We start from the raw sequence: 27,748 nt of genomic DNA, 5'->3' as shown, positions 1-27,748 counted from the left end.
ATTGGATACGAATCTGGATTTGCTATTATTTGGGGTTTTCAGGATTTTTTCAGTGGTAATGAAGGTAAAATACTAATTCATAACACAATATTTATACTGATTTTCAATCATTTATTGGAAACTATCGAATTTTCAGTGCAGCCATTTACTTGTGCCAGCAGCAAGTAGGATATTTAAGTGGACGTGGACGTAATTAAGTTAAAAAACTCGTTTCCAATTAATAAGCATTCCTATTTAATTATTTATATTTTATAAGAAAATGTTGTTTATTGTGAAAACATGATTACTCATTCCAGTATTTCATGGCGAATTATGTTCAGCTTCAAATCAAAGTTGACAATGTGAGGTCCAATGAGTCATTTCCTACGATAATATCTGGAAGTCAGTAATGGAAACGAAGCTGCAGAGCTGAGGCACGGGGCTCGTGGAAACCCGGGGCTCATAATGGAGTGAGCTTCACGCAACGTTTGCAGAACTACAGGGTATGGGGGTGGGAGTGTTGATATCAACGAAATATAACATGCACGAAAATGAAGTCCACTGTGTCTCCCACGAGTGTAGAGCAGGATGCAGCCCCTCATTCATCTTCACACATGAGAGGATGTCATGATTTCTTTCTCATTCCAATTTTTATCGTATCCAACGTATTACAGCTTCAGGATCGTCTTCAGTAGTACTATTCCTCAGAGTAAGATGTTTTTCTATTCTTTCTGTCTCATTCCCACAGAAGTACGCTATGAGCTAGAGTTTTATACGTCCTCTTCTTCGTGGTTCTTCTTACCCAATTGTTCCACCGAGCACAATTTGTTCCCCTTATTCCATTTCGTTCTTTAATCATCTTAGTGTTCCTATCATCATTACTTGTGCCATGTGTACTAAGTAATACCCAAAAGTATTTCGCTTACACACACACACACACACACACACACACACACACACACACACACACACAAACACACACACACATACGCACCACATAGTATTAGTTAATGGTAGGCATAATCATAACATGCCCAGTCGTAATATTTTGAGGAATAACTGTTCAGCATTAAGTTCCATAGATAGATAACAAATTGTTAAATGAAACAACTGCATTAAATAAGAGTACAGGACATACACAGCATGTGTTAGCAAGGTATATCTGCAATACTTTGTGTGTTTTTCAAATACGTAAATCGGTCTTAAAAACTCAGTTTTATACGTGGTCATGTAGTAAAGAGCATTTTTCCTGTTTTATAGTAAGTTCATAAACAAACGCACTGATGATACTGAAAATATTTCTCGGAAAAATAAATGAAAATTGTGTTTTGCTCAAGGCAGACCCTCTACAAAAAAAAAAAAAATATTGTAAGCAAACATGGACAGATGAGCTTCAACCTCAAGATGATCACTTCTGCGTGTTAATCTCCTGTCTAGCCTTACTGGATTCCTGCTTAAGTTTTCGTATCACACAGCTCAGATCACCTTTATCTCCTGCAGGTACATTATGGACATCTGCAAAACATCTGCTCAATATCCGTCTGTTCTCTAATGTTACACCCTTAACTACGGCATTTTGTATGTCAAATCTGCAGTACTGTTTCTTTGTACAGCTTAAAGTGGGATAGTGAGAGCCCACATAGTGCAGCAGATCCTGACTGACTTCGAATTTTTCTGTCCAACAATTCCCAGTCCGTACCCTCGCTGTGTTATAAAAATTTATAAAAGCCGTAAGCAATCTTTGCTCCAACGTCTCTTTCAACTTTCCCTACAGGCTGTCGGTAGGTGCATTATCATACTAATTTTGTGGATCAATCAATGCAATATGCGTCTCCATCACCACCTTTATGCATTTTTCATATATTATTTTCATTGTGAAGAGGTCTTCTATTTCTTTTGCATTGATGTTATGTAACACGTTGTCCATTTCGACAGAACATCTTCTCCTTACAGTACTGTTCCAACAACTCCCGTAGCATCTCCCACGACTTCAGTGGCATAAACTGAAGAATTTGTAGGTACATTGATCCATATAATGGTGCCTACTTCATCCTAAAGCTCCCCATAGCCTGCTGAAGAATGTTTGTATCTCAAGCCCATAATTAACCCTTCACATCCATGTGAAAACTGACAGAATTCGCTGGAACAAATCTTTAAGCTGCTATGTCCATTGACAATGACTAATATTATTTTGACTTAGCTTGATACTGGTTAAGAGCATTGACTTGCTTTTCGTCAGTGCCTCAGCCGCACAAATTATGCTCTCGGCGAATTCACATCTTTCTTCAAACGCTTTTTTTCCATTTTAACACTTTTACTTTTCTGTTTAGAGTCCTATACTTTTTTTACTTTTCAGGTACGTTCGGAAGTGTCAAATAAGATTCTTTTTTCCACCAAACACCTCTTATATTTCTAAATTCTATCAAACTGGTCCTTTCTTCTGTTCATGATTTCCAAGACCATCTTTTGCTGTTTTATATATGCCCGTCTTTTCATGGTGATAGTGCACTCTCCAAATTTTTTCACAGTATTTTTTGTATAAGTACCTAGTGCTACGTGGCCTTAAATTGCCCAAGTTATATCTCATGACCCCAGGTTGGTCAGTGTGTTGCATCCTCTTCCGTTTGCCATTTACCCTGAAAGGGTAAGGAATATCAATTTTAAAAAACACTGGATGCTTGTCACTTCCGCAATCTTCCCCTCTTTTAATTCTGACTTCCTGAGTTTTCAAATCGACCTTTTCTTCAGCATTAGATAATGAATAATGGATTTTAGTCCTCTAGGAGAGCCATACCATTTAAATATATGTGTATCATTGTGCGCGAAAGATGTACATTTCACTCGTAATTCATTTTGTTCCAATAAACTGACCAACCTTTTCCCATTCTCATAACATCCTCCTCATACATCCCAGTAACCTTATTATTCCTCTCCTGCTAGTGTTAATTGATGATCACCTGTTTTGGCATCTATGATCTCTATCAGAATCTGTCCAAAATCTTTTAACTTCAAGGGCACTTCTTCAATAAGAGCATACACTCTCATTCTCACTATATTCAAAGCTATAGGCTTTAGATTGAGCTTTATCAGCTTCTCTCCCTATTGTTATTGTCCACCCCATTAAAATAATGAGGGAATCCAGCGCATATTCACAGCCATTGCCTTAGTTTTTTGTTTCGGAAAGCAGAGTTACGTCGATTTTGTGCCGTTGTATACATGCATTCCAAAGTATAGTTATTTATTCTGTATATTCCAGATACCAAAATGTCAAAGTCATTTTCGTTTCCGTTTTCGAATTTCATGAAAAGATCCGAAAACCGAGTTATATTATTCGATGTTTCAGCTGAATGTGATTTTCTATAAACGGAAGCTGTCGCTTCGTACAAGGAAGATATTCATCATATAAAATGCAGTTATTTACTGAGTAGTTCCGCAGCATGGACACTACATAAAAAATAGGAAAATCGATTAATATTTTAAGGAAATGGGTGGTATACATTTACGTGAATCTAATTTATTCTGTATGGAATGTCAACTGTTATAAGGTAGTAGCGTGGGAGGGAATGTCAGTGGTACTGAATGCTTACAACTAAACTGAGTTTGCTTAAGCTGAAGAATTATTTTAAGTTATTATGTATTACGCATTTGAATGTAAACTATGTGTGAAGTGCGGGTTATGGAGAGAATTAAACTTTATTTAAACTTACGACATTAATGTTTGTCGAGCCGAAAAACAGATATCGCAGTCTCAGAGTGGATTACCTTAAAATAAATATTTTAGCCAAGGGGTTAGAGTTGTCAAAAAGGATGTTAAAATTAACAGATGCAGCTCTTTAGTAAACCACACTGCAGCCACTCTAGTGGAGCGACTGGGTCGAACTTGCTGTCATTGATGTAGAGCTGGATTTAAAGTAGAATGGAGAGGAAAGTGTGATGAAAATGACAGAATTTGTGAACAGAAGGAATTTACTGAGATGGTGATTATAATCTATTATTCATGCTAATTTACAGTAGTATGAAGGAATTTGTTGTTGTTGTGGTCTTCAGTCCTGAGACTGGTTTGATGCAGCTCTACATGCTAAACTATCCTGTGCAAGCTTCTTCATCTCCCAGTACCTACTGCTACATACATCCTTCTGTATCTGTTTAGTGTATTCATCTCTTGGTCCCCCTCTACGATTTTTAGCCTCCACGCTGCCCTCAAATGCTAAATTTGTGATCCCTTGATGCCTCAGGACATGTCCTACCAACCGATCCCTTCTTCTAGTCAAGTTGTGCCACAAACTTCTCTTCTCCCCAATCCTAGTCAATATCTCCTCATTAGTTACTTGATCTACCCACCTTATCTTCAATATTCTTCTGTAGCACCACATTCCGAAAGCTTCTATTCTCTTCTAGTCCAATCTATTTATTGTCCATGTTTCACTACCATACATGGCTACAATCCATACAAATACTTTCAGAAACGACTTCCTGACACTTAAATCTATATTCGATGTTAACAAATTTCTCTTCTTCAGAAACGCTTTCCTTGCCATTGCCAGTCTACATTTCATATCCTCTCTACTTCGACCATCATCAGTTATTTTGCTCCCCAAATAGCAAAACTCCTTTACTACTTGAAGTGTCTAATTTCCTAATCTAATTCCCTCAGCATCACCCGAATAATTCGACTACATTCGATTAGCCTCGTTTTGCTTTTGTTGATGTTCATCTTATGTCCTCCTTTCAAGACACAGTCCATTCCGTTCAACTGCTCTTCCAAGTCCTTTGCTGTCGCTGACAGAACTACAATGTCATCGGCGAACCTCAAAGTTTTTATTTCTTCTCCCTGGATTTTAATACCTACTCCAAATTTTTCTTTTATTTCCTTTACTGCTTGCTCAATATACAGATTGAATAACATCGGGATGGGGCTACAACTCTGTCTCACTCCCTTCCCAACCACTGCTTCCCTTTCATGCCCCTCGACTCTTAAAACTGTCATCTGGTTTCTGTTCAAATTGTAAATAGCTTTTCGCTCCCTGTATTTTACCCCTGCCACCTTTAGAATTTAAAAGAGAGTATTCCAGTCAATATTGTCACAAGGTTTTTCTAAGTCTACAAATGCTAGGAAGGTAGGTTTGCGTTTCCTTAATCTTTCTTCTAAGATAAGTCGTAAGGTTAGTATTGCCTCACGTGTTCAACCATTTCTACGGAATCCAAACTGATGTTTCCCGAGGTCGGCTTCTACCAGTTTTTCTATTCGTCTGTAAATAATAATTCGCGATAGTATTTTGCAGCTGTGGCTTATTAAACTGACAGTTCGGTAATTTTCACATCTGTCAACACCTGCTTCCTTTGGTATTGGAAATATTACATTCTTCTTGAAGTCTGAGGGTATTTCGCCTGTCTCGTACATCTTGCTCACTAGATGGTAGAGGTTGGTTAGGACTGGCTCTCCCAAGGCCGTCAGTAGTTCTAATGGAATGTTGTCTACTCCCGAGGCCTTATTTCGACTCAGGTCTTTCAGTGCGCTGTCAAACTTTTCACGCAGTATCGTATTTCCCATTTCATCTTCATCTACATCCTCTTCCATTTCCATAATATTTTCCTCAAGTACATCGCCCTTGTATAGACCCTCTCTATACTCCTTCCACATTTCTGCTTTCCCTTCTTTGCTTAGAACTGGGTTTCCATCTGAGCTCTTGATATTCATATAAGTGGCTCTCTTTTCTCCAAAGGTCTCTTTAACTTTCCTGTAGGATGTATCTATCTTACCCCTAGTGAGATAAGCCTCTACATCCTTACATTTGTCCCCTAGCCATGCCTGCTTAGACATTTTGCACTACCTATCGATCACGTTTTTGAGACGTTTGTATGCTTTTTTGCCTGCTTCATTTACTGCGTTTTTATATTTTCTCCTTTCATCAATTAAATTCAATATTTCTTCTGTTACCCAAAGGATTTCTAGTAACCTTCGTCTTTTTACCTACTTTATCCTCTGCTGCCCTCATTATTTCATCCCTCTGAGCTTACCCATTGGTCTCCTACTTATTTATTTCCCCCATTCCTGTCAATTGTTCCCTTATGCTGTACGTGAAACTCTGTAGAACCTCTGGTTTAGTCAGTTTATCCAGGTCCCATCTTCTTAACTTCCCACCTCTTTGCAATAACTTCAGTTTTAATCTACAGTTCATAACCAATAGATTGTGGTCAGAGTCGGCATCTGCCCCTAGAAATGTCCTACAATTTAAAACCTGGTTCCTAAAACTCTATCTTACCATTATATAATCTATCTAATACCTTTTAGTATCTCCAGCATTCTTCCATGTATACAGCCGTCTTTCATGACTCTTGAACCAAGTGTTAGCTATGATTAAGGTATGCTCTGTGCAAAATTCTAACCGACAGCTTCCTCTTTCATTTCTTATCGCCAATCCATATTCACCTACTATGTTCCCTTCTCTCCCTTTTCCTAATATCGAATTCCAGTCACCCATGACTATTACATTTTCGGCTCAGTTCACTACCTGAATAATTTCTTTTATCTCATCATACATTTCTTCAATTACAAAACACAAATAGATACTGACCAGTTAAAACGTAACTGAACGCAACTATATCCTTAAAGAGGAATTTGTTGGAATGTATATACCAGTGGTTAACAGTACTAACAGTGTACAGTACTTATACACTGAAAAACATTCACGCACCGAGATACGAGTCTACGACTGAAAAACAAAACAATTCATTACCTGCTACCTTATCTCCTAATTATAAAGTCCAAGATGCTACTGATGCAGCTTATTGCTCTTCTGATCGACTCAGCGGACTGGACAACATAGCTCCATGTTAGAGGCGACCTAAGTATGGCAATGATTAGTAATCATTAGTTCAATTCATTCAGTTTCTAAGTATCACACAAATTATCTCACTCTAACAGTCGGAAATCAAAAAACTGCTGTAACACTTTTAAACTTTTCACGAAGTACGTAATTTCCTTATATTCCCTGTCTATCTTTAAATATTTTATTTCCATTTAACATTCAGTGTAATAAAACCTTGTCCTGGCTCCAAATGTGTCAGTCATTGAGCTGTAATGAGAAGGCAATTTTAACATCTTGTCACAGCCATTGGCGTCCTCATGCTTCAGGGCGGCCGGAGTATTATCGACATGCTGTCAACGCAAATGTAATCTAGCCTAGGTACCCCATTTCCTATCGCTTCCCTACACTGTTTGGTTTCGTTATCATTGCTTTTCTGCAACACTTTAAAAATAACATGACACATGGTTAAATGCCCTACTTGTGACGCCGTCCAGTTGCACAGCATTGTTTTTCAGTACATTCTTCCTCCATATTAGTTTTTGGAGATGTATTGCTGACGTACTAACGGTCGTCGTAAGCGAACAGTTACAGATCTAATCCTGATCTTCTCACCCATCGTGCAACCTTCCATCCTAAGAAGACGCTCAGCAGGTTTAGATCCACCTTGTTGGTCCAAGGTTGTAAAGCGAAACAAAGTACTGTGTGTAGTAAAAGTTTGATATGTCGGTCGCTAGGATACCGGGACAAAAATCAATATCCGAAAGTAAACTAGGTGACTTGGCTGTTAGTAATGTAACGTGTATCCACAGGACATGTGGCCTGTAGTTGAAGAAGTGTCATGATGATCTCTCCATTGACAAAAGATTCCGGAATAGTCCCCCATTCGGATCTCCGGGAGGAGACAGCCAAAGCGGAGGTTACCATGAGAAAAAGATTGAATAATCAACGAAAGGATAACGGTCTACGAGTCGGGGCGTGGAATGTCAGATGCTTGAACGTGGTAGGGAAGCTAGAAAATCTGAACAGGGAAATGCAAAGGCACAATCTAGATATAGTAGGGGTCAGTGAAGTGAAGTGGAAGGAAGACAAGGATTTCTGGTCAGATGATTATCGGGTAATATCAGCAGCAGCAGAAAATGGTATAACAAGTGTAGGATTCGTTATGACTAGGAAGGTAGGGCAGAGGGTGTGTTACTGTGAACAGTTCAGTGACCGGGTTGTTCTAATCAGAATCGACAGCAGACCAACACCGACAACGATAGTTCAGGTATACATTCCGACGTCGCAAGCTGAAGATCAACAGATAGAGAAAGTGTATGAGGATATTGAAAGGGTAATGCAGTATGTAAAGGGGGACGAATATCTAATAGTCATGGGCGACTGGAGTGCAGTTGTAGGGGAAGGAGTAGAAGAAAAGGTTACAGGAGAACATAGTCTTGGGACAAGGAATGAAAGAGGAGAAAGACTAATTGAGTTCTGTAACAAGTTTCAGCTAGTAATAGCGAATACCCTGTTCAAGAATCAGAAGAGGAGGAGGTATACTTAGAAAAGGCCGGGAGATACGGGAATATTTCAATTAGATTACATCATGGTAAGACAGAGATTCCGAAATCAGATACTGGATTGTAAGGCGTACCCAGGAGCAGATATAGACTCAGATCACAATATAGTAGTGATGAAGAGTAGGCTGAAGTTTAAGGCATTAGTCAGGAAGAATCAATACGCAAAGAAGTTGGATACGGAAGTTCTAAGGAATGACGAGATACGTTTTAAGTTCTCTAACGCTATAGATACAGCAATAAGGAATAGCGCAGTAGGCAGCACAGTTGAATAGGAATGGACATGTCTAAAAAGGGCCATCACAAAAGTTGGGAAGGAAAACATAGGTACAAAGAAGGTACTGCGAAGAAACCATGGGTAACAGCAGAAATACTTCAGTTGATTGATGAAAGGAGGAAGTACAAACATGTTCCGAGAAGAAATTTCCTGGCAGATTAAAACTGTGTGCCCGACCGAGACTCGAACGTGGGACCTTTGCCTTTCGCGGGCAAGTGCTCTACCATCTGAGCTACCGAAGCATGACTCACGCCCAGTACTCACAGCTTTACTTCAGCCAGTATCCGTCTCCTATCTTCCAAACTTTACAGAAGCTCTCCTGCGAAACTTGTAGAACTAGCACTCCTGAAAGAAAGGATATTGCGGAGAGATGGCTTAGCCCCAGCCTGGGGGATGTTTCCAGAATGAGATTTTCACTCTGCAGCGGAGTGTGCGCTGATATGAAACTTCCTGGCAGATTAAAACTGAGTACCGGGCGTGAGTCGTGCTTCGGTAGCTCAGATGGTAGAGCACTTGCCCGCGAAAGGCAAAGGTCCCGAGTTCGAGTCTCGGTCATGATGTGGGGAGTCAATATGTTGCATACTAGTAGCTCTTAGTCGCTAATGTAAAGAATATTTTTCATTTCCAGAGGTTGTGGCAGATGAGGGGCTAGATCCGTATGTGCTTCTCTAAAGAATTGCAATAGCTCTCAACTTATTTCACGGAAACAACGTTAGCAATTTAACGGTGCATATTCAACTCTTGTAGAGGCTTTTAAAGGGAATGCCTTCGTTGATGGAACCAATAAAACCCATGCCCAGAATTAACACATTCTATGTTAACGAATGATAAACATAAATTTATGACGTTTCCAATGTTTCTGAAGTTACTACCTTTGAATACAGTGTACGGCCTCACACAGTGAGCATTCACCGTGGTGTAACGTCGGAGCTTTACCCGTTATGGTCGATGATGGGTAGTATGTCTTCGCTTTGAACAGACAGGTTGATAATTCTCTTTTAGGCTGCGATTCTCTGGCTCGTAAAGTTATACAATAATTACCTCATAGACTACGATGGAGAACTTGCAACTATCTTAACATGTACTTTTCTAATTTATTCTGTTCCAAACAATATCACGTGCCTGCTATTGTTGTAAGAATAACGGAAGTTTTATGTTCGCTGATGTATTGCAGCAGACTAAGTCTAGAATATTTGTTTGAGTTCAGAATGGTTGTTGAATGATGACCGTGCAAACTCGATTTGCAGACAGCCTTGTAGGTAGGAAACGACACCTATGAACAATCATCTTGTGTATTAATAACCGTTTCAGCTGTATTTTGTCCTAAAAGTGTCACGAAACTGGTAGTGATACAGTTAGAAAAGGCCACATAGGGCTGAAGCGGTTATTAACTCCAAAGATGAATCTCGATTCCCTGACGCATTTTACGAAAGCTATGAACCAATAAAGGAAAGTATAGGTTATATTCGATTAATGATGTTACCTAAGTGTGGGATGTTGTGTTTATATTCAGGTATAAGAACAGATATTCAATCTGTATACAACGAACTATTGCTAAAAGAGGGAGCCATTAAAAATCACCTAATACTATTTCTCAAGCATTACCAAGAACACAACAAAAATTAAATGTGTCTCACATTAGAAACACAGTTGTGTTTTTGTTGTGGTTTGCCACTGCTGCCGAAACTGACTGAAGCGAATGTCAGAATGGTTCCTTTGTAAAGGATGTGGTTCATTTCATTTCCCATCCTTCCCGATTTCCAGATCTGCTGACCATGACGTGGACAGGACATTAAACACTAACATTCCTTTCTGTTTTTCAGTAAAATGAAGAAATATAGAAGCTAAGAACAAGTGGCAGTAAACCAATTACGAATTTAAACAGATTGTAACTTGATGGTTTGAACCTCCATTCTTCCGTTTATTCAGGTAAGATTAATACATAATTCATTGCGTTAAAAGGTTCCGTGCTCACAGAACAGGCTACGATGAATCATTGAGAAGTTTTAAGAGGAAATTCTTCGAAGAATTACCAGGTAGGGCGACTGAATAAAACATATCCTATTGCCTCCCAAGTCAAATATCCGCTACGAATTCGCTTGTTTTTGCTGTCAACACGACGCAGTGCCAAAATTGCGACCCAGTCACAAGTTCTATAACATCTTGTTTCAAGAGAAATCGAGTCAGTAATAACAGCTTATCATTGGATTCTTGCTTATAGCTATTTAGGCTGGTGGAGTAGAGCAAGCATTTCGAAAAACACAACATCGCTTTCTAATTTCGAAGTATGTCAGTGTTCTGCCCTAATTCCAATATTAATAACTTACACACTAATCACTGCATTTCGTCTATTTCAGCCGAATATTTCGTAATGTCTTTGCGCAGTTATATTCTTATTTATAATGGCTTCGTTATACGTTGTTCAAACACATGGTCGTTTAGGAGTAATTAAACATTAGAAGTAATTTTAAATCCCTCTTAAACAAACCTTAAACACGAGTTTTGCTACGCAGCTAAAAGGAAGGCTTAGTCTGTTCTTTCAGTGAGGCTAAGAACACATGATAGGCGAAAAAGGCCTGAGTCAAACACTGCCTGGCTCATCGTTGTTGTGAGCGATTTCCGGCCCACAAAGACCTGACCATTACAGAAAAAATTTCCTTTCTACGATGGACTGTTCGTTAATTTGAAGCTTGCTGGCGGATTTAACTGCCTTTCACGTCAGTAAGTTGCTCCAGCGACTGAAGTACTCTGGCACGACTCGCGATTCACGACTCGGTCAGCTTTACTTCCACCAGTACCGACCTCGTACCTCATAGACTTTCCCCTGCACAGTTTTCGGGACTAGCACTTCTTCCAGATAGCACACTTCCCAATCGCTAGCGAAATTGCCGGTGAAATTCAAAGGTTTCAGGTTCTAGTGTTGGTTCGGCATCGAGTTATAATCTGCTGGGGAGTCCACGCACTCTTAACGACACATAATGCGCGAGATAAATCATGTTAACTTTTCTTCCGTGGACTTTCTCTGAAACGTTTGTTCGCGGACCGGGATTAACACTATGCCTGCGACACATGCGTTTTCAAACTAAATAAGGGTCAGCAGCCTCGCCCCCAAGATAGAGATAAAATAGTCACTACTTCAATACCACTAATCATTTCCTTGTAGCAGACTAACAACTCCCGAATAATTCTCAAACTACACACTGAACTGGAAGACGAGAACCGAAAACCGCTAACAGTCACTATACTAGTTTCCACCATCTCTTCCATAGACAACATTTGACCGTCGTGTAGTCAGAAGGGATCTTAACATTCCACACTGAAAAATTCGGATATAATAAAACCTAATTTACTCTGTCCTAACAAACTAAGCCAAGACCGGCTCGTTTGTTAAGCAGCTCTGGTGGGCGCCTCTTCGTATAGATTTCGTACACGCTCACTAAAAGCCAATTCATAAATATACACGCCAACATCACCTTCTTCCCTCACGGCTCAAAATGAGCCTCCTGTATCTCACCAGTATGTCAGGAACTCAAAACCGCATCACAGATTTGTTCTAAGCAGCAGTCATTTCAGCCAATCAGTCTCCACAGCAAAATACAGGCACTTCGATTGGTCATCTCCTGTTAACACCGATAGTACTGCTATCTGGTAATGGTCCCCGCCAACACTTTCAGACGTTTGTTCCCAAAGGACATTAAGAAACAGCATTCGTGCTGTATAAATCCTTTGAGAACAATCTGGTTGGGTAATATCACCATCATTAGCCGAATTAAGGATAGTTAGGCCCAGATTTCGTCATGAATTGAGCCTACAATCCTAGAGACCTGAGAAAGGCCCTCCCTTTCACAATAGCACCCTGCAATATCCGACGAGCACAACGTGATATGTTGCACTGCCCCAGGTTTCCCGGTAACAGATGGTGGTACTCCTAATTAGGACAACGATAATTTTGGAGACCAAAAATTTCAGGAAGCATAGAGGAGCAACGGCGGCCTTAGAGAGGCTATATATACACGTCTCAGGTATCTTGGAGGTCCAGTTATCATCTGAAAAAAAATGTTCAAATGTGTGTGAAATCGTAGGGGACTTAACAGCTAAAGTCATCAGTCTCTAAGCTTACACACTACCTAACCTCAATTATCCTAAGGACAAACACACACAGCCATGCCCGATGGAGGACTCTAACCTCCGCTGGGCCCAGCCGCACAGTCCGCGACTCCAGCGCATGAGACCGCTCGGCTAATCCCGAGCGGCAGTTATCGTCTGAACGTGCTGGGCTTCTTACTGCTACGAAGGTACGGAATCTCGTTAATTTTGGCTCCGCTACGTGAAACTCGGTTCGTTTCACACACTGGCCTACATGCTCGATAACAGTTCCCACGTGAAGAATTCGTTGGTCATTGTCATTGCGGGTGTGAATGGCAGGTAACGCCTTGGGCATGAATACGATACGATTTTGTGTAGAAACTAGTAGCGCGTATTAAAGGAATGAACGACACTGGATTCAAATACAGCTGTTGGTGTTATTATCATTATTCAAAGATTACGCACCGCCTTGTCTTAACGCTCTATAGATTCCCTGCTAAATGGGTTTATCGTTCCAGGCACCGCACACTAAAAGTTTCCATCTCTTCCGTTAAGCTATAACCTCAACCTAATTAACGACATCTGCCTTAAATCGGCTTTCAGACAAAGAAGAATTTAAATCTAGCTTTTTACATACTATATATTCAGTTTTCATGATCCAGCTGCCAAAATCAACAGCATCAGGCAAGTGATTAACTGCACTTCTCGATTTCCCGTCTTCAAAACTGCCTACTTTCTGTTTAGTACCAGCTGCTGTAAATCTAGCGATCTAATCTCATTTGTTTTCCAGGCTGAAACATTTCGTCGTCGACATTCAGATCGCTGACAAACTCTTCATTCGACTTCAGTATCTGTACCACTTACACCCACCCGTCAGCTGTGTCCTTCAGTCTTGGCCCTTTCGAGCTGCGCGCTACGTAAAGTACACAGAGTAAAATAACTATGTCATCAGACGAACAGACCATATAACGCTGTCGGCTGAATGCTTCTAGATCCTCTTTCTAGGACGTCAATTAACAGGAGTAAAAATGACACTTGCAATGAGCACAACGCGCTTCTGGCCAGAGAGCTTGCTTCTTCAGTTACCTTCTAGAAGAACCCTTGGCTTCTTCAGTCACCAAGAAAACGTCGCTGGTACTGTCGTGAATCGAACAAAGGCCGAAATGTGAAACGATACGTGTATTTATTGTGAACTACAAATTGTGTTATTACACTATATTCCAATTATAGCACTGGTCGGTAGTGGAAACAGGAATTGAGTCAATAAATTGTAGAAAAGCTGCTTTACATTTATGAACTAAAAATATTACAGTGCCAAAAAATCTAAATACAAAAAAATAGTGTGAAGCAGCAACCAAACACAGACAGCTTACAATGAAGGGCTTGTTTCGCTCCTTTGGAGAAACGTTACAGCCAGCCAACACTTAGGTTCGTTCGGAACAATTCACAGAATGTTACACACGACGGACACTCTGATGATCTGTGAAAAAAATTACATTAGGCTTTTGCCTACACAGCAGGTTATATTCAGTAGACCCATAAAGCCTTCACTCGTACGACAGTAAAATTTCTTATACAAGCTTTCTTAAAATTGGTCATATCTTAATAAGTAATTAACATAGACAAAGATACACAATAACACTAAATAAAATAGCTAGCAAATGGAGCTTCCTTTTATTTCCTAATTTGCTACAAAAGTGGGACACGTAGGCTGGTAAATTAACAACGTACACGGATGAGCGAAAGCATTATAACCACCAGATGAATATCGTGTGGTTCCACTTTCCAAGCTCAGTACAACAGTGATACTGCTTGACATGGTTTCTACAACTACGTGACACCAGATGTCAAGCTAAAGCAATTCCCGCAAATTACGGGATTGTGTTTCACGGGCAAGCAGCTGCCCCCCACCCCCCTTATGTTTTCCAGAGGGTACAGATCAGGCACATTCGCTGATCAAGACATCCATGTGAACCGGCCGCGGTGGTCTCGCGGTTCTAGGCGCTCAGACCGGAACCGCGCGACTGCTACGGTCGCAGGTTCGAATCCTGCCTCGGGCATGGATGTGTGTGATGTCCTTCGGTTAGTTAGGTTTAATTAGTTCTAAGTTCTAGGCGACTGATGACCATATATGTTAAGTCGCATAGTGCTCAGAGCCATTTGAACCATTTGAACCATACATGTTAGTTCACCATGCAAAACGGACAGTTATCCTACCGGAAGACGTCGTCGCCATAGGGGAACACTAAGCATTAACCGATGTAGGCGCTCCGCAATCAAGTTCACGTAGTTCACTGTTGTCATGACGCCTTCGATTGCCACCACAGATCCCATGGAAGCCCCTCTCAACAAACTCCATAGCATAATCCTGCCCTCTTCTGCTTGCACGTATGGCGCGGTTCGTATTAAGTGCAGCCATTCGCCTGCATGACTGCGTGTAAGGACACAACTGTCGACCTGGTGTAACAAGAAAAGTGATTCATTCGACAGGCGACACGTTTCTTTTGTTCTACGGTGAAAACTCAGTGATGCTGTGCCCAAACCATAACGGATGATGTCGTTGGGTCAACACGGGAACCCATACTAGCTGTCTGATGTGGCGCTCCGTGTTCAGCAATGACCTTTGAACGGTGTGCTCCGTAACACTTGTGCCTGCACCAGCACTCTATTCTGTTGTCAGATCTACCACAGATCGCTGCCCTATCGTGGATTACAAACAGGGGGTCCTCCGACCTATACGTTTGAAATGAGTCGTGGTTGTCCAATACCATACGACCAACTCATTATTTTACCATCCTTCAACCATTTTCCGTAGGTGCTCACGACAGAAGTACGACAAGAGGCTACGAGCTTCGCCGCTTCAATAGATTCTCATTTCCAGCAGCATCGCCATAATAATATGCCCTTCTCAAAACCACTTACATCAGAGGATTTCTGCGTTTGCGGCCCTATCTTCACTGTAATGACTGCTCTTTCGTCTCTCTTCCGCTTACATTCTTTAATTGTTGTATCACGTGCTCGCAACACCGCCAAGAGGGATTCAGCCGCGCTTAGGACAGTGTTCATAACATTTCGGATCCTCAATGTGTAATGTGTCAAGTTAGTGATAGATGTCTCAGCTCTATACTGTAGGCAAACTAATGTAAAATATTTAAAATAATCACCCACAAGGGCGTACCCAGGATATGAACTATGGGCGGGCAGGTCATCCTAGTCTCAAGAAACAAGGACTCGAGACAACATGCAGCACTTCTTATTAAATAAAACAGTAAATCAGTGAAAAACTGCTTTTAATAAACATTTTAAATACAAGAATGCGCTTGTACAATTGCACCCCCCACCCCCTATCGCCTGCCCCTTGCTGCGTACGCCCATGATCACCCATTTTACATATGGTTTCTACCAAAAGCTTCCGTAGATGTTACCGTCTAACAAGCATTCTGCACAAAGAAATTAAACAAAACAGTGAAGACACTGAAAAAGTGCTGAAACATGTCTGTGCGAAAACAAAGCTACACAATGGTGTCTTGCATAAGGCGGAATTCCTCTTCAATTCTTCTAGGAAACACGGAAATAAGAACTGTAACATTTACAAGATGAAAAATACTTGAGCCGGCCGGAGTGGCCGTGCGGTTCTAGGCGCTACAGTCCGGAACCGTGACACCGCTACGGTTCAAATCCTGCCTCGGGCGTGGATGTGTGTGATGTCCTTAGGTTAGTTAGGTTTAAGTAGTTCTAAGTTCTAGGGAACTGATGACCTCTGAAGTTGAGTCCCATAGTGCTCAGAGCCATTTGAACCATTTGAAGCCACTCACGTCCCGCACGCACAGTAGCAACAATCTCCATCAGCACTGACCTCCGTACCCGCTCTATTCTCTCCATAATTACTGCAACCAAGTCAGAATGGCCCAGGTGCTAGAGGTTTACATACAAAAATTCGGGACACGATGGAAGTTCTAAGACCGCAGACATGGCGTCCTGATCCACCTGAAACAAGATCTACGAATAATCCACAGTAGACAAAAGAGAGATGGAAAATGGAAATGCCGTGTAGCTAGGGCCTCCCTTTGGGTAGACCGTTCGCCTGATGCAAGTCTTTCGAGTTCACGCTACGACGTCCACTTGCGTGTCGATGGGGATGAAATGATGATGATAAGGACAACACAACTCCCAGTCTCCGACCCAACCGAGAATCGACCCCGGGCTGTTAGGCATGACATGCCGTCGCGCTGATCACTCAACTACCAGAGGTGGACGAAAGAGAGATGTCACTGGGCTTCTATATCTTTTTGAGTAGAGAGCATCTATACAGGACATATTCCCTCATGGAAATTCAAGTATTCTCAAACAGATGATCCAAGATTTCGTTGAGCCGCATGTTTCGAATATCCACAGTGCCTAGCGCTTATTCAAATTCCAGGACACATGAAAGCCAACTATGTGCTGCGCCGACCTACTTCGCATACTATACAACACTCGAAGCCCATACTGTAAACTTCCGCAGTCATGTTACTAGCTTTTTAGCTCCCCCCGCTTGCAGACTCACAACGGACTTCTTTCGCGGGGCCTGCATCTCGTGGTCGTGCGCTAGCGTTCTCGCTTCCCTCGCCCGGGTTCCCGGGTTCGATTCCCGGCGGGGTCAGGGATTTTCTCTGCCTCGCGATGGCTGGGTGTTGTATGACGTCCTAAGGTTAGTTAGATTTAAGTAGTTCTATGTTCTAGGGGACTGATGTCCATAGATATTAAGTCCCATAGTGCTCAGAGCCATTTGAACCTTTCGCGGGCTGTCCTCATTTTCGGTGCACAGCGGGCGTCACCACACAGAGCCAAACATGACACGGCTCGCGTCAACGACCAGCGGCAACAAGTGAAGCGGGCTGAATTTTGGTGGTAGTGTGATCTATTTTTGGCTCCTTGAGAACTGTATAAATAAATCGTTAATCCGACGTCTAAACTAACGTACGCGTGTCACAGTGACCACTGTAAATGTATTTAAATAACGCAGATGATAATGTTTTGTCTAAATAGGACTTAATACAGTCGCAAAAGACACTGTAGCAGTGTAGCACTCACATTGATTGCATCTGTAAGATGTGAATCTACGTGCGTATACATTTGCCTGCAATATCTAGTAAATAAGACGACACGAAAACTAGAAAGTGGTACGGAGGGACCACAGGTGCAACAAAACTAGAAAAATGAAATCCAAAGTTTTCTATATATGTTAGGGATTTGAAACCCATGAAGTCAACACTGCACATGGAATCTTCTTTATCTAGATTGATTATCAGGATCGGCTAACAATCCTACCACCTGCAGCTCAAAAAACATTCTTTTTTATGCTGGTGCCATTGCAGCTTCATACATCGTTGAAATCTTTCTTAAAATGACAACATTCCTACTTGATATAATTAAAAACCCGTTTCATTGTTCGTGGCCGATGTACTTGAACAATGATCTCAACAGAAAGGAGTTATGCGTTAGAACTTAGTAACTGACACAATCGGTATTTCGTAACAGAGATCATTCCAAATAAAGAAGATTTCATGTGCAGTCTTGATGTCAAGGGTTCTCAGTCCTAACGTAAAAAAATAATAAAATAAAATAAAATAAAATAAAAAGAAAAAAAAAATTGCAACCGATTGCGTAATTCGTGGTTGTCAATGTCAACCAACTTTTGAAATCGTCGGGCTTCAGCATCTCGTAAGCAACAATATTACCAAATTTTCGGGCTCTACAATATCTAACGTTCAGGGAGTAAGCATGCCACTGTAGCTTTCTGGAGTGGCTTTCTACTCCCGAACTTGCAGAAGGTATTAACATCAAATTAATTTAGTAAGCTATAGATGACATGAAAAGAGGCTCAACTAATTATCAGCCACCAAACCAAGGCCAGACAAAGAAAATTGCAGTAAACCTGATTGAGGGTGTGAAAAAACGTCCAAGTTACTACTGGACTTCAGACCCAGCGTTAAGAGACCACTGCATCTCGTCTGTTATGTATCGCAAGTGTTTATCATCCGCAAAAAAGTGGCGAGGCTTTCGATAAACACTGCTAATTCTGCCCACGATTTTTGTCATCATACTGGGTTGGTGCACAAGTTCGTTGCGTTTTCCCGTAAGTTTAACAAACACAACAGATACAAATAACAGTGCCTTTAGTCATCAATAATGTACTCTCCTTCAGAATTTTCAACAGTGTATCTACGCTACGGTAGTTTTTCGATTCCGTCACTTTTGAAATCACATGGTTTTGAGGCGTAGAACTCGTCGAGCCATGTTCGGAGCACATTTGCATCCAGCAAGGAAGTCCCTTGAAGCTTGTTCGACAGAGACGGCCAGACAGATGAATAAAGTGGGTACGGAATGACTCCCCAACCGAACCGCAGCGCGTTTCCGGACTGAAGCGCCAAGAACTGCTCGGCCACAGCGCTCGGCACATTTCAGTTGTAAACAGTGGATGTCAGCAGTGATTGTTTCACTTCTGCGGAACCAATTGGTAGTACACCACAGCGTCGCTCTTCCACCAGAGGTGTAACATTTTCTTTTTGATGTGCGCAAATCTTCCTAAGGAGAGTTGCTGCTTTCTTTGGACACAACCATTGCTTTCCTTCTCTGACGTTAGAATAATGACACCATTTCTAGTCACTAGTAACGATACAGGGTAGGAATCGTCGGTGTTGTTCACGAGCCAATTTATGAAAAGTGAGTATAGATGCACATATAGCATGCGGTACCCATACACGCGGTTTCTATACATTTCCCTTTGCACGAAAATGTTGCACGATGGTAGAATGATTACTGTTCACCACATTTGCCGGTTCTCGAGTACACTGACGTTGATAGTTGTGGATTAATGCGTTGTCATCAAACGCCAAAGGACTTCATAAAAATAGAGTATCACTAATGTCAAAACGATCCTCGTTAAGTCGAGAGAACCGTTCTCCTGCAACGCTCCGTCCAGTGGCATTATCCCCTTAGACGGGGGAATGTTTCTTGCTACCTGCGCTGTTTTCACCATTCCATTGAAACTGAAGAATACGAGGCAAATGTTCGGGTTTCTCCACCTAGAACTCCTTTTACTAGCGGCTACAGCTCCACTCACTCTCTCCAAATGACAGAATGACAATATGTAAACTCAAATAGCAAAACTGAACCACAAATAAAGAAAAGACTATCGATAAATGAACGCATAGCAACCGGAATATCAATGAGCAAAACAAAACGCTAAGAACTTACGCATCAACCTAGCATAAACAAAAAAAGAGAGTAGCATTTGATGAACGCGTTATAGTGTTTAGTGGTTGCTCTGGTTTCAAACAATACTTGCAACTGAACCCAAAAACATGGGTTGCAGCCAATAAAAATAGGTAAGTTTTTCAGTCTAAGCTATACAGTAATTATTTACACCAGTACTGAGAAGGAGGTGGCGGAAACGTTGTGAAAACCTGCAGGAGAAATATCATCAAATATATTGTCAGTGTCATCAGTCAAGGAGTTGCAAGAATATGGAATTTCGCAAGGTGTACATGGGAGGAAGCAATATGATAGGCCCAGTTCTTGGAACGTGCGATTTCGGTATTACGAGAATCAATAAATCTCTCCGTGATCCCCCTTTTGCGACGTTCTTTTCACGAACGTAGCAATTAGCTGATAATTTTTAGTAACTGTCAACATCAGCGTTTGATGACATTTGTAGCATGACGAAAACTCACAATTTTACTGTCATATAATTAAGAATAGCATCTTCTGCAGCGTTGAGTAAATTCACAAAATCACCTATTTAATGTCAGTTGCATAAATACGTAAGAGTAAGCCAAATTTATTTGTTTAAAACAGCGTTAATATTTTCCAGTAATAGCCTATTTGTAGCACAACACAAATGAGGCACAAATCACTGATGGACATCATTTCACCTTCCAATAAAACGCCATATTCCCGGTTTACAGAATGCAAATGAGTATTTTCTGTGAATGTGAGCGTGTTTAACTGTTTTTCGGTTGTTGTATTTGGTTTACGAATCGCTGAAGTATCTTGAAGCCACGAAGCTCTTTTATGGATTTCAGTTAGTACGGATCTTAAGGACTACTTGATTCAGTCTTTCGAACAAGACACTTAATAAACAGTATTGTCTAATCGCAGCGAGTTTCTCAGTGCATTTTTGGTCTAATAGCTCTTCACAAGCTAGAAGCTTCGTTCCTTTCCTTTCGTCTGTGAACTATAACGAAAACTGTAGGATTAACTGAACGTTAGGTTAAAATCACGTATTCTCTTAACATAAATGGTTGGTTAACACATTTGCGAAAACAACACTGAAAGTGTCTTATCAACTTTTTCAAAGTCAATTGTTTTACGTTTAAAATAACCACTTTTATTTATTTCTTATTCAGCTACAGTTTTCCGTTTTTGTTTAGTTAAAATATCAGTTCAAGGTTTTAAATTTCTTACCATCATCAAACTGAATTTTAAATTCTTTCTTTTCATAAATCTACGTGAAAGGAATTTTAATTTTTACCTTTCTCTTCCTTTTGTGTTTAGTGCCTTAGTTACTGTTGTCTTAGGTTTTGGGAGAAAATATAATCCTCCTCGTAAAAGAAACTAAAGTTGAAAGATTAAAGTTATGTAGTTGCAACGAAGTAATAATTCCCCATGTTACCTAAGAGCCTGGTTATGCTGTTGTCTGGCACTTGATATCTACAAACAGCTTCTGTGCTACGAATAAATTACGCCTCAAATCCATACTGTAGATTTAGTCAGTAATAGCGATGAATTAAACTGGCTGCATTTCGTTCCAGGTAATTGGTCGATGAGTTCACTTCTGCTACAGGTGCTATGTTCCATATATCAAAAGCCAAAACATATATTCACAATAAGTAGTTAATTAGCAAACATAGTTCACAGAAATCACAATGCACAATATCCAGAATAACAAAGATTGGGAGTGTGTTTTTTACTGTTGACATAAACTCATGTAGATCTGCCTCTGACATTCCTTGAAAATCTGTTTATAGACGTGCCACTCCCCACCAGTTTTGGAGATACGAAGTCAGAACAAAAACGTAAAAATAATATTTGCTACGTAGTAGAGGCTTGACACCTTATGTCTATCATTATTTAATTTACATTAGATTCTACATACATAGTTTTTCCACTGTATATTACAGTAGTCGTAATGTACATTAATGTGGTTTTCATCAATATCTGAGTCATCAGTTTCTTCCACAAATCGTTCTGTCATCTTGGAAAATTAAATAATTGTAATTTTTACAAAATTTAAAACGGCTCTGAACTGATGTGTTAAGTGTCTCCTCTGACAGAAATTGTAGTACCGCTTACCAAACTGGTCTTTGATTTGCGAGACAGCTGTACTTCTAGAGCAATGGAGAATTTAATTCAATCATTAACGTTTTATTCATATGTGAGCTTGTGATCCATTTGGAGATGTAAAACAATACCTTCTGTGATTTAACAGTAGTTGAATGACCTACATATTTGAAAACGTTGTTTGCCCTATCAGCACCAACGCATCCTCCGTATGTGTACTATGAAGGAGAGGGTACTTTATTCCCACCACAAAAGTAATTAAAAATTGCTTTAATTATTGTTAACTTTCATTAGTAACGTACGTTTCAAATAGGTAGTGATGTTCAAGTACGGTGTAGAATATGAAAACGTCTATAGCAGAATTTTAACAACACCTCCTGTACTGTTCGTTGTCTTTGAATTATACACACAGCATACTTTTTAAGGATGTATATATGAGAAGGTTCTTGAACCGAAAATATGAATATGACATTTGTTGTAAAAATCCATGCTGATTACGAAGACTTAAATTTTGGGTTAAGTTATACCGATAATTTTAAAACAGTTACAGAACCAATAACGTAGTAGATATACTTCAAAATTTTCATTATAAAGTACATAATTAGATTACGACATTTTCAAAAGGTGGATGAACAGAACGACAACTTCCTCTGCCCTCTTGTTACAGTGAGGTTTAATAGAAATTAGATATTACAGAACAGATTTGTTTCAAAACGTGATACAATTTTGCAACGAGCCACAAGAGAACGCGCCCCCGGAACCTATCATCCCATCTTTAGTTATTACATATCCACAATTCACTGCAGCAAAGTGTGGGGTAATGAATTTATCTGGTTTAAACATTCGAAAAATGGATTTCCTGCAGGGATCTCAAAACACTATTTCAAAAGGCTTCTTTGGCATCCATGGCATCAAAAAGCAGTCACCGATGTTGTGTTGTTGTTAAAATATCTATTATACACAACATAAATAAATTTTATGGAATATTCCATCACAAGGTGTTGATCGATTTTGCTTCAATAATCAGTTTTCGATTACTTAAATAGCATCTCATGGTACTGCAGGATAAAGTCTGTTAACAAACGCGACACGTTATTTAGAGCTCTGTTTTTTTTTCTTCAATGTATTGTACGTAAATTGCTGATAACAGTGAAGAAGAACTTTCTTGTTCTAAAAAATAAGTATGGAAAGTTATAGGATTAGTAATTATTTTTAATTTTACTAACTCTCCACCGAAGCGTGGAATATGATACTGAAGTCACGTCGGAGGTACAAGTATATTTCTACGTGCAAGAAAATAAAGTAAATCATAGGCATTGTTTTAATCACAAAAGATACTGATCGGCAGGCTGTTCATCTATTAATGTTTGTAGTTTTGAGAGGTAAAGTTGAGAATATACAAGGAGAAAAGAATCCATCATCATTCCATAGTAAAATTTTGTGTTCACATTATATCATCGCAGAGAAGAAAGTGCTACCGTTCCATTTCTTTTCTAAGTTATAAACTACTACCGTTGACAATTGTCGCCAACAGTAGCAGCTCAGTTTTATAGCGACAGCAATGAATTGGTTATTGCATTGCTATTGTTGTTTGTTACCATTTGATAAGCATTACCTCTCATCTTAGGCTCCATTTCACTGTTGCACAACGTATTATATTTGGTGCAACCAGAAAAAATTCAAAGTTATTCACTCTCTTCACCTTCAGACAGAACAGCACAGGTCTGTAGCCAGGCAGAATGCTAGCAAGGAAGTACCGCTGATGGGGCAGCGCTGAAAATGAAGGCTATTGTAACGACCTGAACGAGCTGAGCACCCGGTCCACGAATGTAGTGAACTGACGTAATGGCGACTTCAGAGATTTTGCCATAATGGGGTGACGGCGCAAATTGTCGCCAGTAAGCTTACGTCAGATGCAAGAATAACTATTCAGTTTGCCGAGATGGTAGGAATAGAGTCTGAAAGGCGAAGTTGTGAAATCCTGATGCGACCAGGAGAGCTAACCAAACAGGAAAACCAGGACGAATGATGTCATTGCTCTTCTTTTCTGATGGAGTTCTGTACAGTTTGTAGCCGTCCTGTAGAAAGGAAAGGTCTATACTGGTGACCCTCTGCTCATTTAGTCATCTTCTATTGAGTAGCAAATTATGTCCGGAGAGACAGGATCGCTGTGAGCTGCAGCACCAATTACTGAGTCCAGGATAGAGGCAAGTTCTGACAGTCGCCAGCCGGCAGCCTGGGGACCATCACCCATTACGTGGCCGGGCCTCTGCTGTCAGTCCCCTGCGTTCCTGCGGCAGTCTTCGATGGTGCCAGTCGCTCTTTACTGATGGGAGGCCATGGCACTTCTCTGAACAACTTAATGTATTCTGAGCAGAGCCATCAGATGCCTTTCGTGTGTGCAGTCTACGTTTCGGTCGTGGGGGCCCTCACCATCATCTCTCTGATGCTATGTGTAGCCTCACTTGGATCAGACGTGGCTGTGCACTAAAACAGGTGTGGTGAGCAGCATTTTGACATTGCTACTGCTAAACCAACACAGCACCGATTGTATGCTATCTGCTGACTGGCTCATTCCATGGTCGTACACTACCACCAGCCCTGCCTGAATGTTGAAGCATCAACTTATGTATTTTCTTGACGACAAATGCTTAATATTCTAGCACAGTTTTAATAATTCCATCAGACGTCAGCTAGACATCTAGCCTCCTTGTCAGCATACCCACGTCTCTTGGGTGTTGAACTGCTGGCCTCGTGCTGACTTCAATTTGAATTCTATACAACACCAACAGTAGCAGCTTACCCTTGGATGTTATATCAGAAGTACTGCAGCACGACAGCATCAGATATCGGAAGTATACCAGCTCTAGCATTGCAACTGCAGCTCACCTAACAGTCCAACACAGCGGGATCGTAAGTACACCTGTGCCAGCCATTCTTTGACATTGCCCTTGTGGGGGATCCCTGTAGGGCTTTCGTGTGTCATATCCACTAGTACTAGGCGGGACATTTGCATGAACCTTAATGTAACTTCCGTAAAGCAGTAAGGTTCAGCTAACCTGTCACAAGGGCAACTCCACGGAATGATACTACAAGTAATTTAACTGGGCTTGAGTTGCTATGAACAAAGGCAGTGCCAGTCATAAGAGATAGTTGTGGAAGGGTTGTCAATGAAACACAGCATTGTACTTCATCTCAATGGAACATAATACAGTCTGAGCCAGTAGAGGCAAAATTCCTAGTCAACGTAGGTACCCCTTCTGTGAGACCTTTAGTAACTAGCCTAGTGAATCCTTTTTTAGTAAAAGCTGTTGAGGATGTGCCTTGAAACTTACTTGTTAATATTTTGGCATTGTTATCAATTCAATACTATAGCAGCCTAAACTTTATTGTAAGTGACTTTGACCTAATATATAAACTGTAATCGGTTTCAACCACTACATCTACATGTGCATCTGTATCTACATAGATACTCTGCAAACCACTGTCCAGCGCATCGTGTAGGGTATTCTGTACCACTACTACGCAATTACTTTCCCGTTCCACTCGCAAATACAGGGAGGGAAAAACGACTAACTACACTAGCGCCCAGAATTAAACCAACAAACGGAAATTTTGCATGGTTGTCTTTCTTTCGTCTCAAAACAGCAGAAATAGGCTATAGTAAAGTCAAAACAATGTATAAGTACACAATCTAAACAACTGCTATATGGATAACAGTAGACAAAAGTATTATTCGGTTTTTCCAACTTCACGGATTTGCGCACACATTCCGACAACTGTTTAATGTGCTCAGAATGAGGTGAAAGGCTTGCCGATTCACCCATACAATTTCGTGAAGAGAAGTTCATATGGTCAACGTAATTCCTGCCCACAACATTAGAGAACCTTCTCGATATCGGTTTCTTTCCACAGTTTTTGGGTAGCGACATCGTGTTCCACGTTCCCTTCAGAAAGAAATGCGTCGAGAATCACTTTCCAGACCAAACTGGGACTCATATGTGACAGGAAATTTGGCTCACTTGCCAACCGCCTAGGTGACATGTTGACGACTCAACTCTAGAAATTCCCTTCTATGAAGATGTATCAGAGGTACACATACAGCCAGTGTCCAACAAAAAGCGACACTCTTCTGGAGCCTTCTGGACAACGTTTGCCTCGATACAACACGTCCAGTGGATGCTATGAGGTCAGATGTCAGTGGCCGTGTAGTGCTAAGGCAGTACCATTGTGCCCTTACATCTAAATAACGTTCCTCTCTTTCTGATATCATACTTCGTTGGCCTTGTTATGGTTTTTAGGTTACTGTTTCAGTCTCTATATATGTTGCCACATCTGATAAACAGCAGAACGATTCACATAAGCCTTCGGGCATCATTAGTCTGGATTTGGGGCTTCCTGGGAAACAATACCCAGTTTGATAAGTGCCCTGACATCATTGTTGAAGTGTTTGCCCGTCGATCGGAATGCCATTTTCCGTACAGAAGACGATTATATGGACATCTGTTGACAGTTTCTCTGATTACACGGTAAATTAAACACAAGAGGGGGGAAACCGGTTGTTGCTTTAATTTTGGACAATAGTGTATATGTATCTATATGAGCCCAAATTTCTCACATCTTATCATCATGGCCCTGGCCGTCCCCGGTAGCTGAGTGGTCAGCGCGACAAAATGTCAATCCTAAGGGACTGGTTTCGATACCCGGCTGGGTCGGAGATTTGCTGTGGTCAGGGACTGGGTGTTGTGTTATCCTAATCATCATCATTTCATCCCCACATCGACGTGCAAGTCGCCGAAGTGGCGTCGAATCGAAAGACTTGCACCCAACGAACGGTCTACCTGACTGGAGACCCTAGTCACACGACATATATTTATCATGGCCCTTACACGCAATGTATGTTGGCACTAGTAGAATCGTTCAGCAGTAAGCTTCAAGTGCCACTACCTTAAATTTTCTAATTTTCTTCGAAAATAACGATGGCTTCCCTCCAGGGGCTCCCATTTGCGATCCCAAACTACCTCCATAACACATGCTGCTTCAACCTGTTGGTAACAAATCTGGCAGCCCGCTTCTGGATTGTTTCGATGTCTTCGTTTAATGCGACCTGGTAGGGATCATAAACACTCGAGCAGTACTTAAGAACAGGTCGCACCAGCATCCTATATGAAGTCCACTTTAAAGATGAACCACACTTTCCTTAAATTCTCCCAGAAAATTGAAGTGAACCATCCACCCTCTCTACTAAAGTCCTGCCACGCTGGTTGCATTTCATATCGCTTTGTAACATCAGTCCTAGGCGTTTAAAGAATGTGACACTGTCAGACAGGATACTGCTAAAGATGTATCCATACGTTATGGCTTTGTACTGCCTCCTCATCCACATTAACTTACATTTTTCCACATTTAGAGCTAGTTACCATTGATCGCATCAACTATAAAGTTCGTCTAAGTCATCCTGTATCCCCGTACAGTCACTTAACTTCGACACCTTACCGTGCACCACAGCCACATCTGCAAACAACTGCACACTGCTGTCCGCATTGTCAACCAAATCATTTGCATGAACAGAGAACAACAGTGGTCCTGTCACACATCCCTGGAGCACTCCTGACGAGACCTTTGTCTCCTTGAATACTAGCCATTGAGGATAACATAATGGGTTTTGTAGCCTAAAAAGTCTTCGAGTTACATATCTATGAACATATTCCAAC

Source organism: Schistocerca gregaria, chromosome 2, assembly GCF_023897955.1.
Source record: "Schistocerca gregaria isolate iqSchGreg1 chromosome 2, iqSchGreg1.2, whole genome shotgun sequence".
NCBI lineage: Eukaryota > Metazoa > Arthropoda > Insecta > Orthoptera > Acrididae > Schistocerca > Schistocerca gregaria.
The sequence above is the reverse complement of the archived record's forward strand: the minus strand, read 5'-3'. Positions refer to the sequence as shown.